Source organism: Lepisosteus oculatus, chromosome 3, assembly GCF_040954835.1.
Source record: "Lepisosteus oculatus isolate fLepOcu1 chromosome 3, fLepOcu1.hap2, whole genome shotgun sequence".
NCBI classification, from domain to species: domain Eukaryota; kingdom Metazoa; phylum Chordata; class Actinopteri; order Semionotiformes; family Lepisosteidae; genus Lepisosteus; species Lepisosteus oculatus.
This window is the reverse complement of record NC_090698.1, coordinates 43,269,906-43,282,048: the sequence shown is the minus strand read 5'-3', so window position 1 is coordinate 43,282,048 and position 12,143 is coordinate 43,269,906.

The following is a 12,143-nucleotide window of genomic DNA, read 5'->3' as shown; positions in this document are numbered from 1 at the left end:
AGGGTCACTTCATGTCACCTTGTCATACCTTGTTCTGAATCGCAGAATATGGGGCTGGCGCATAAGTGGAAATTTCAATTATTTTGTGATGTAAATTGGAGGTTTTAGAAGTTACTTTGTACATTTTACTTTTATTGTGTTTGAAATGCACTTATCAATGCTGATTCTTTCTAACCCCAAAATATAAAATAACACTGCGGTTCCCCTTTAATTATTCTTACATTCATGTAGCCCCATAGTTCACAGCTACTGTAATGTGGAAATAATGGTGATCAGTCACACAGTTTTGTTACAAAGTATGGCTTCCCTAAGCACTTTTTCAAGACTGTCTGACAAATATCATCACAAAATGACAACCAATGACAGCATTACATTTAGAATTATAATTAGAGATTAAGGAGGAAGCTATGCTACAACTTAATTTGCAATGCAAACATCCAGATGCAGTTATGCATTTGATATAATATGGCATCCCTGAATTACACACTTTAATTATATTTGAATGATATATTATTATATAGATGCTACAACAACTTTGTTAAATGTACATAGGGCAAAGCCTTAGCTTTTTTCCTTAATTATAATAATTTTAAAGTAATTAGCTAAAAACTAAAACAAATAAAACAGAAATCTGACAGCAAAATACTGAAAATTACTTGCACTGAAATTTACTGAAGTTAATTTTCCTGAGGTACACTTATGAAAGTTCTAGCTTACAAAATAGTATTGCATTAAATTGAGCCATTTTTAAAAATGGAAAATAAGGTAAAAAGGTAAAACACACTCGGCGAGAGAAAGGAGGAGTGCAGGTAGGGACAAAAGTAAAAAAGTAAAATTGACTTCTGAATAAGGCTGAGGAAAGGACATTAGTAACTGCACTGAAACAGGAATTCAACTATTAAAAACAACATGTGCATAATTTAAGAGAAAAAAGGTGCAAGTTGTTCTCCCACATATTCGTTTGCTGATAGTATTTGCCCCTGAAGAAACAGTCTGGACAATCACTCAGGCTTGTATTGAGTTTCTGTCAGGTTGCCTTGGATGGCCTTCTTGAGCCTTATTTTGTCCTCTTAAATAATTGTATAGATTTAGCTTGGAACGTTAGAACTAATTGAATTGTTTTCTATTAGGTCCTTAAACATTTCATTTTAGTGTCAAATCGATAAAGCAATATAAAGGAAAAAATGTCTTAAAAAGCACAAGTTGATTAATTTCCTCTGACTTTAACATCTGAAACTTTGGCAAGAAACAACAGTGTCATGGTTGATTATAATACACAGGGTGAGAGTAAAGCAATGATCAAGCATTAAGTAGATCTATAGCTTTTCTCTGATCTAAATGCGGTGCTGTTTAACCCTGTCCCTGGCCATGGACATCTTTGGGGCATGACCTCAGATGGTTCTGAAATATCTTGTGATGCGGTGATGTTCAATTTACCACAGCCTTATGCGACTAGTGAAGCGAAACAATATTAGTGAACTGACAAAACTATAAAAGGCCAATTATTCATAAACGAATGTGAACAATCAATGACCAGCCCATTTGAATTACTTTTATTTCAAAGTTTTGAAAGAATATTTAATATGTAATACGCTAATACTGCATGTATGATATTAAATCAAATTGTCCTTAATTACACAAGGAAAGGATGGACTCTTTGTGAGTGAAACAATCATTTTTGTTGAATACTTTTTAACGGCTAACACAGAAAGAATAATATATGACTAAAAAGCTGAAAAAGGTGAATACTGTTCTGACATTAAAATTAAGAAATTTTAAAAACACCACACAGTAATTCAAATCACAAAGGGATATTAAAAGCAATATTATGTTATGGTCACACGAGCACTCCAGAGAAAGGTTCATTATTCGTTTAGGATGCAATCACAGTTATTCTTTTGCACGTGGTGGTACTGACAGTTGTAACAGATACTGGCTACCCCATAATAACATAATGGTAATCTTGTAAACCCATAAATCCCACCACTAAAATTGAATAAAGAAGGAAAAAATATAAGGCGATCAGTGTTTCGCTTTTTATTTTATGGGAATGTTGCATGTCTGTATTTTCTATGGTTTTATCTCTGCACAGTCCTACCACGCTCCATAGAATCTATATTCTTCATACTTAATCCTGAAAGGATTTTCTAAAGCACAAAAACCTACAATACTCTCACAATCACCTGCAAGCACAGTTGTTCAGTGAGCAATCAACAAGCACGGGTGAGAGTGATAAATCCCAGAAGACAATTCACTCTGAAGCTGACTAATGTGTTTGTCACAGATGTTCTTGGTTTAAAATTTGTATATTTTTTTGAACAGCACAATTGTTTCTGGAATGAGTCATAGTGAGTCAGACAGAAGATAGCTGTCCTGATAGAGCACGATCCAGAGTTTTTTGAGCTTGTTCTGCACCATTAGGTAATTGTCTGTTGCTTTCCATCACCAATAGTCATATCCAGCACAGAAAGACAAGAGCAGTGGGTGTTCAGTGGGTGGAATCATGTTTTTTAATAATAAAGAAAGTCTGCTCTGAGTGATAACTATTTCATTGCAGCATTCCAACGACTATTAACTTGCTTGCATGTGAAATAGTAGGATACTGCAGGTTTCTCCGAATATACACACAATTATTGTTTTTTTTTCTGAGAATATGGGGCAGCTAATCTGATCTAAAGGTCATGCAGTGTTTTACAAATTATATCTGCATCAATTTGCTACATTTATCTTAGTTGCTCTATTTAATCAGTTGTGCCACAGGTTTAAAAGGCCATTTGTTTTCTTTTGATTTTTTAAAAATAAATAACATTTCTTCAGTTAAAATATTTTTTACTACACTTAACCCTAAACAACAAGGTTCAAACAAGAAAAAAAATCTTCACTTGTACCTTCACGTGATTCGTTTTTACCACAATTGATTCATTTTTACCACAAGTGATACTATTTGTGATGTCTTTTAGTAGTTACACAGCTTAATATATTCTCTTAAGACACACTCGTTTACATACAAGTGAAAGACAATGATATTTAATTACCTGGAAAGCAGTAAAACATTTAAGATTTCTTTGCACAGCAACACCTGAGCAAAGAACTGTGGTTTCCATCATTGTCAGTGACAGTTGAGTTGGTACAGAAGCTTCATTGTTTTGGATTTGCAGTATTGAAAAAAGTAGCAGTCATGCATAAATGTTCAAGAGGCACATACACGTAGCTGGACTTTGTCTCTACAAGGACAGCATGGAGTTAGAATGGATTATTAAGTAGACCATTTAGTAATATAATACGGTGTATTATGTATTTTGGTTATAGTTCTATTTAATACTTTACAGGCATATTTTGATACAGTAATGAAGACAGATGAAGTAAATATAGGCTTTTATGTGAGAGTATTATTTCAATTGGATTTTATGTCTTACCTTTAAAATTCAAGTGTAGGTGAAATTCACTGAGACCTTTGTGTTACAGGACTGGAACCCTCCACAGAAACTTGTCAAATGTTAATTCATTCAGACTTTAATCTATGTGGAAAACACTGGATAGGAAAGTATTCAGCGGCATAGATATCTACTGAAGCTTGAAGATAAAACTTGTTTTAGGAGCTCCTTCATTATGTCCCTATTCCTTTCAATTCACTCCTGTGGAAAGATGTTTTTGAAAATGAAACCTTCAAGGCTGGTTTCACAGTTCTGTCTCATTAGAGGTTTCATTTACAGTATATGTGAGGCTCACATTGCTTTGGGGAAGTGAAGACTGTCCAAGATGGTGCTAGATAGTTCTTTAGTCTATTTTGGGGGTTACTTGTTAGCTGAGGTATTTTTTCATGACAGTCTGGCATGATGTAAGGGATCTCTTACTAGCTGGACTCTGATTAATTTCAAAAGGACAGGGTTACAGCAATCATTCCATCCATCCATTTTCTAATCCCTTTAGCCAGTTCAGGGTCGAGAGGTAACTGGAGCCTATTACAGCAAGCAATGGGGGATACACCCTGGATGGGACGCCAGTCCATCACAGTACAGCAAACTTTATTTATGTGATTTTTTCATGTAAAGAATGAGAAAAACTACATATGTTGTTTAACTTTTGAAACTTCTGTGAACTGTCTTAATAACTTGTCCTGTAGACAGAACTACATTTATCTAGCACACATTTAACAAAAAAGTGATTACTACCTCGATTGAATTACACAACTCAGACCCTCCTGTTCTACCAAGTAATCAGTTAACACAAAACAGATGAGGTTCAGAGCATGTCCTTAACAATCTTCACTATAAAAGAGGAAGCTGTCATTACTTAGCTCTAATGCAGTATTCCTTTGTCAAAGAGGTTTACAATATGTATTTATTTATAACTCACCTTTGTGGAATTATATATGGAACACAACAATTTTTTCTTCTTTGTTGCATCACATAATTATATGTGGGGGAGGATAATGGCTGAGCAGCTCCAGAGAAAGGGTCATTAAACTCCTCCCCCACCAATCAAGATCAATTAGAGAGAATTACTGTAGGTGCTGAACAGCACTGAAAAGTTTGTAGCTAACTGAAAGTTTGATGGTAAATGAAGCATTTACACAACCTTTCTGCAGCTCCTGCTGCATTTATATAGAAATAAATAATCTGCATGTTGATTGAAAGGAAAATATTGTAAAAAATAATAACATGCAAGAGTTAAAGGGTTTGTCTTTTCCTTTTAAAGCACAAACAAGTCTTTCATCCTTAGTCAACATGGAGAGCAGCTACATATCTGTAAATGTTAATGGGTGTATAGGAACAAAAGCTGTTCAGGAGTTTTTTAATCAAAGAGAAGTGGCAGTTTCTCATGGTCTGAAACGTTAGTGATGGTAAAATGCTCATCAGTTTTGTGAAAATCAAGTTGGGTTTTTCCTCCTTTACCACCAAGGCTTATTGTGAGTGAAATGTATAAATTAATTAGAGGAAAAGAGGAAAGGGCACAAAAATGTCATTTTTCCTGGTGGTCCACTTGTGACGTTTTTCTGGGAGCAAATGAACAAAACACTGATCAATGTTGTATCCTAAAACCAATATTACCTGCCTGAGCCATTAGAAATAATGATTTATTTAATGACAGTCATGATATGAGTTTGAGGGATTACTTAAGAAGGTAATGTTCCTTTCAAACAAACATTCTCTTTTAAAACTGTTACCATGGATACAAATTCTGTTAATTCTTACTGTACATAAAGCTGTTGCTTTGCTATTCCTTTTTTGTGGCTCAGTTTAAGTTTTTATACATAATGTATACATTTTGCAATCTGATTGAAGTCATTTTTTCAAGGTACAAGCATCACAGGAATGAGCAATGGCAAATAAGAAAGCCCTATTCGGTAGCATGGCTTTGTATTTATAATGCAGCTAAAACTAACATGTACTGTTTTTGATTACATACTAGTAAGCTACTCAAAGTAACGCGCAGTAACAAAGCAACTTCAAAAGAAAGGCTCCTAGATTTTGTGCACAGTACTGGAGAAGATAAGAAAGACACTGTAAAAATTTAATGCAAAAGAGGCTGCACTGAGTTTGAAGTGTGTGACTGGTGAAGCTTCAGCATTTAAAAGCAAATCAATGTGGTATATTTGGTTATAGATGTCACAGCTAAGACATTTGCTGTTTTTTGTTCTGTGTATACCTATTGTCTGTTGTCATTTCAACAGTGGATGAAAAAAGCTAATACCATCTGTACCATTTTAAACTAAGCTACCCCATTTGTATTGCTGTAAATATTTTGTGAAAGTAAATATTGTGCGTTTTATCAGTGGTCTGTTTGTTGATTTTTTTAAAAAGAAAAGACTTTGTCATTTGTAATTTTATACGAATGTGTAGAACTATTTATTTTATAACAAGTTATTTTAGCTGATATTTTTAAAAAGGTAATGTACAAAGCTCAGTTAAACAAAATCCATTTATATAATAGTGACAGAAATAAAAAAGATTGGCATAGTTGTGAAAAACATAATGGAACCTATGAAATGGAGTGGCGATCAAATTCATATTCACTGAGCAAGTAGTTGGCCAGGTAAACTATAGTACATATTTGCAATTTAAAATACATGGTATATTATTTGGAACGAGATATCAATCTAAAGAAAAATGCATCAATGACATCGTCCAGACTTAAGGTCTGAAAGTATATGTGAACTATTAAACAGGCCTTGACAACATTCTGTTGCTCAATTATTTATTATTTTTTGTTATTTTGTGAATCCATGGGATTTTGTGAAAAGGGATTTTCTTGTCCTTTCATTTCTTACTTTTTACATCTTGTGTGTATAGCATTATTCTTCTTTTCTGACTGCATTGTTGCTCATGTCGCTCACCACAAATTCTACAGGGGAGGCAAATTAGTAACATCATTTTTTTTTACAATTTGGTAAAGTGCGTTAGTGTTACACTGAACAGCCTTCTGAGGGCACTTAATCTCAGAAAACGTTTTTAAGGAATGAAAAGAGAATCATGCGAAACATATTTGCTACAGTATATTACAATAAAGATGATCCATATAAGGAAAATGCAGATGAGTGATACCACCAGTTATTGGGAATGCGATCGTGCAGTGGAGAAGATTGGCTAGATCTGGACAAATACACACTGTGCCATCTCAGACTGCAGTTAAATGGCAAATCTAGTCGTTAGCAGGATCTGCACTGCTTTAGCCATTAACATTGTTATTTTACTCTTGTCCTCATATGGTTACATCTGTATACAGCACTATAACTTGAGTCCAGTCATTTACACTGCCCTGAAAATATATTCACTCCTTCCAGTTATGCCTCCTTTTTTATTGAATTACAAATGATGTAAACACATTTATTAAAGCAAAAAAAGCAAACCTAAATTAGTTTGGATACAGAAAATTCCTTTGACAAGAGAAAGAGTTGTGGTCTCTGTGTGCAATTAAAGTGGCTCACGTGATTTCAGAACATATTGGATCCTCTGTCGCATAAGGAATTTCAAATAAAGAATCTTTCAACTAAGGATAAGCTTTCAAATAAGCTTAAAAATAAACTAGAATAATGGAGGGAGAGAATAGCTGACATATTAGCTTTGCAGTAGGTACAGTACTTAAATATTTTTTTATTTGCATTATAAAGAAAAAGTACTATATTTGCTATAATGGACAAAATCACCAAATGTTTAATATACAGATCTTGTTTGATGGGGAGTTTCAGTTCTTGCTGTTAGTTTCTGTCATAATATTTTTAAATACTAAGATAAACCGTACTGTAAATAAACATTAACATTTTTATTTACCGGGAGAGAACTTGCACCCAAAAGGCAATTGATGCAATTTATTTCTTGGAACTGAATAAAGGTTAAACAATGCATTGAAAGCTCTCCCTGGGTGCCTTATATTTGCTGACACTGTGTTTATGCCATCAAATGTATTTTTAGTATGCATTTTTAAAAGGCAATGTTTTGCTTTTTTTGGTTGGCATGCTTTGTATTACATGACTGATTATTAATAGAGCCGGAGCACAGACCAGTTCAAACAAAATGCATTTTGACATTTGACGGTTTAAAAACAAGTGAGCAGACAGAATGTTTCCAATTTGATAAAATGCCTCATATATTCTGCACTGATTGTCGCTTTTTGGAAATGTCGAGTGTTGAAAGAGGAAGGAAAGCACATGCAAGACAGAAATGCTTCTGCTTGCAGCAGGTTCAAATGAGAAGTCACTTTGGAGAGAAAAAGCCGCTGATACAAACCGAGGGTCAACGAAATAATAATCTTGTTCTGCCACCATCATCCCGCACTTCCCCCATTCTACACCCCAATTTATAATTTAAAATATTTTGCACCTTTCATTGCTGCTACTTTATTGTAACACTATACACAGAATTATAGCATTATAAGTGCATTATGCAGGGTGGTACAGATGGCGCAGAAGCTGAGACCCTGGGTTCATTTCCTGGGGTGCTCTCTGCGTGGAGTTTGCATGTTCCCCCTGTGTTTGCATGGGTTTAGTCCAGGTGCTCTAGTTTCCCCCCCACAGCCCAAAAACATACTGGCAGATTAATTGGCTTTTGGGAAAATTGTCCCTAGGTGTGAGTGTGTGCTTGTTTGTGTCTCTACCCCATGATGGAGTGCTGTCCCATCCACAGTGTATCCTGCCTTGCTCCCGTTGTTTGTTGGGATAGGCTCTGGCTATCCTGTGATCCTGTATTGGAATAAGGGGGTTAGAAGATGGATGGAAATGCATTACACTACACTTCAAAATATCACTAAGCATAGAAACCAAGAAGGTATTTTCTATGGACAGAAGAGTCACAAGATATTTCTTTTATTCTTTTAGAGATATTGCTAATAGGATGCTGATAGTCTGTTTACTAAAACTCTGTATCATTGCTTTCTTCCCCACTGTAAATTAAACACACAGCCTGCTTAAGCTTGGTGGTTTGCAACGGAATCCATCATGCTCCCTTTGTTTAAATTCAGTTCACATCGTCTTCTCATAGGCTATAAGAGGTTCAATCTGTTCCAGGACAGTAATCACAATCCATTAAACTTTGTTCCCTGTAGTCTTTGTTCCCAGGTACATATACTGCCACAATTCCCTGCAGAGCTAAAAAAATGAAGCAAAGAAAAGACGCACAGATGGAATCATTTGCTTTTACTTGAAAAAATAAAGCTTAGTCAGCTGCCACTGCTTTTTCAGTTTTGCATGTAATCTCTTATTAATACTATGGTTCCCTTGAATTTACTAACGGTACAATTGTAACCCTTTGTGTCACATTAAGTCAATAGTCCTGTGGCAGTCCTGTAATTAGTTAGGAATACTTGTAAGTGCCAGTAATTCCTTAGTAATTCCTTTTTCCAGATTGTAGGGGTTTTTCCTGTTACTCTCTTGCAAACTCAATTAATACGTCAGTGTCTGAAGACCTGACAAACTGTCCACGTAGATCTATTTATTTAATTTATGTACAGTATAGTTTAAAGTTGTTAAGCTTGTTTCAATTGAAATGCTTACCAGAAAATCCTGTTATGAACAAGAGTAAAGATCACTACTTTGTCCATCTATCTAGCTGTCTCAGCTGCCTATCAGTTCTGCATCTTCTGCCCGTATCCGAATTTCAATTAATTACATTTATAACTTAATCTGAAAACACATGGACAAGAACAGTGGAATATACCACGTCCCTGTTGGTTTTGCTTCCAAAAATGTAGGAAACTTCAGATCTAATGGCACATCAGACTGAGGATTCACAGCTGAAATTAAAACGTGCCTGTCAGCACAGTGCAATCAGCTATTCCCTTTTTCCACCTTGTAAAAGCATGATATACTGAGCAGCTTTGCTCATGAAACACAAACAGTACCTGGCACCTGCTTCATGCAATTAATGCAGTTCTGAGAATGAAGGTAACAGCAGACTGGCAGTCTACCTGACAATTACCATCAACTACATGGATGAGAGCATTTTTCAAATGAATAAGATCATAATAAACACAATGGACTAGGCTTGGAAAATCCCACTGCGACATGTAGTTTGGCCCTTGTGTCATGGTACCTAAATGCCAATGATTTAATCATAATAGTGGTCTGTAATGTGAGATCCATTGTTTTGTGTCAACTGTCTAACACCCTATTTACTAAATGAATTACATGCCAAGGTACCACATGTGCAACATATATTTAGCATGCTGCTAAAGCAGATTTACAGCAGATGAACATTAGCTTGTAGTGGCAGAATGAGAAAGAATGGGAGACAGAGAGAAGGAGGACAGTAAAAAAACACAAAAGGATTTAGCTGCCATCAGATGAATTGCACGAATTACACCCTTTGGATCAGTTGTCTGCTGATTTGAAAATCAGCAGAGAGATAAAAAAATAGTTGATTGTTGTGTTCTAGGGTGATTTGTGAACCAATTCTCTTATGTCTCGCTTTGAATCCTTGCGAAAGGACACAGTTAAAAAGCTCAGAGTCATTGTGGTTGGGAAAGGTAAAATAGCTATTAGCTTGGGGAGCTTTTTTTTCCCCTTATAACACACGTCCACAGGTACGTCTCTTAGTTGTTTTCTTGGTTCCTTTCCCCACAAGTGCTACACACTGCAGTGGAGACCTGTGGATGTGAGTTTTGGGGAAGAAATGTTTTAGTCTTGAAAAGGGTTTGGGAGAGATACTTTGTGCGAGTAGTGAGATCCGGAATCCCAGGGATGCAAACGGATTGTCTTCTTCAACTTGGTCAGTTGACTGAAAGTAGCAGGTCATTCCCCACAGCTTTCTTTGGAGTCTCATTCAGCCCAGAGCTGCCATCTCTCTCTCACCGCTCCAATCACAATATGTACAGATTCTTCATTTAATGCAAGTTAGTGGGTAACAGCTTTCATGCATTTATCAGTTTCCCCCTGTTACATTTTCGTTTTCTGCCATGTGAAGGGAAAAGTAAATAGGGCACAACAAAATAAAAAATGCCACATTTCTTTTTTAAGCAGTAAGTCTAATACCACTTTTAGTAAGTCCCATGCAGTGGATTAAACAATAAATACATTATTGTTGCATTTTTGTTTATTGTTTCAATGCATGCCCTAGAAACATATCTATTTTCCTCTGTAAGCTTACACGTCTCTGTAAGCATGCTTTCACAATACCGGAATGCTTTTTTACTCACTGATCTCCTGCGAATAATGAGCCTGAATGTACCAATATATTATTCTAGCAAAGTCATAGCTTGCTTAGATAAACTATAGCTGGTTGAATGGATATACAGATAAATAGATTAGGCCCTAGTTCATGGACTCTACATCCGTCAAGCTGTGTACGCCTAGCCTTTCCTCCGTAGTGCAGCTTGAAGTCATGTTTTGACGTGTTCAGCAACTTGAACACTAAATGATATTAAGCAAATTGACTTCCAGTGAGATTGCTGTGATTATTGCTAGAAATTCCCTGAACGTCAAGAAGCACCAGTGTCTGCCAAAAGTGAATTCATCACAAAACAAGGGATCAATCCCGCACAGTGTATTATTATTTAATGTGCTTTAACAATGTTTAATTGTATTACATGTGTTTTTTTTTTACTTAAAAGAACTATTAACATTATTGTTTTCAAACAGCACATCAGAGTATCACTGCCATAACTTCTTTTCCCTTGCATTCATCCTCAAGTTTATGCAATGGTCTGGAAATGTTGCACCAGGCATGAATCGTGCTTTATTTTTTGCTTGCAAAGTTATTGCTCTCCGGGATTGTTTTTGCATTCTGAATCTCTGCAGCAGCTCACCAGTTACTGTGGATACTCGGAATAAATATGGAGCATCATAAGCAACTACACTGCCATCACAGGAGGGGGGCCCATCCCTGCAGGTTGTGTGATTGGAATTTAAGAAGCAGAGGAGAGCGTTTGTGAAAACTCATTACTGTTTTGTGCCCACAGCATGAACACTTGAACAGCCCACCCAACAGGCTGTGAAACTTTCTCAGCTCTTGCATTCAACTTTTCCATTCTGAACATTTAGCTCCAATTGGAGGTTTTTGAAATACCAGATACAGTAGGATTCACTTGTTGTGCTGAATTGCACCGTTATACAATTACAAAAATCCAATTATAATTTTGTCCTCCTTTAAGAAAATGGCCTTTGATTATGTCCTGTGACAATGTAAAGGGTGTCATTAATAATTTTGCTTTGTCTTTGTGTTGACGTTACAGTACCTACAATGTCCTGTTCTGATGTATTGTTTACTGCTTACAGAAGTAATGGTGGTACAAAGTGAGTGAAATGGCTTGAAACTGAAGATCAGAAATACAAATACAAAAGGAATTTAAAGTGTTAAGAGATCATATACCCAATGTTCTTTCCCATTAGACCATTAAGGATGGATAATTCTTCTTATAGTACATCTCATTAAAATAAAACAAACCCATTTTCATGGAACCATTTTCAAAGGTAGAAATAGGTGTCTTTCAAGATACTTGAAACTTGACAACATCACCTGGGCTCATATTTGCTGTGTGTGCTATATTTATTATTTATGGCAATGTGTCCCATGTCAAAGAAATTTGGGCCTCTTTTCATTTTATCTTCAGTTAGCAAGGAATTCCACTGAGATACAAGCTCTCTTTTTCAGGGGGAAAGAAATGCATTCATTTGCATACATTTATATGTTGTCAATAAAAAAAAAATAAGG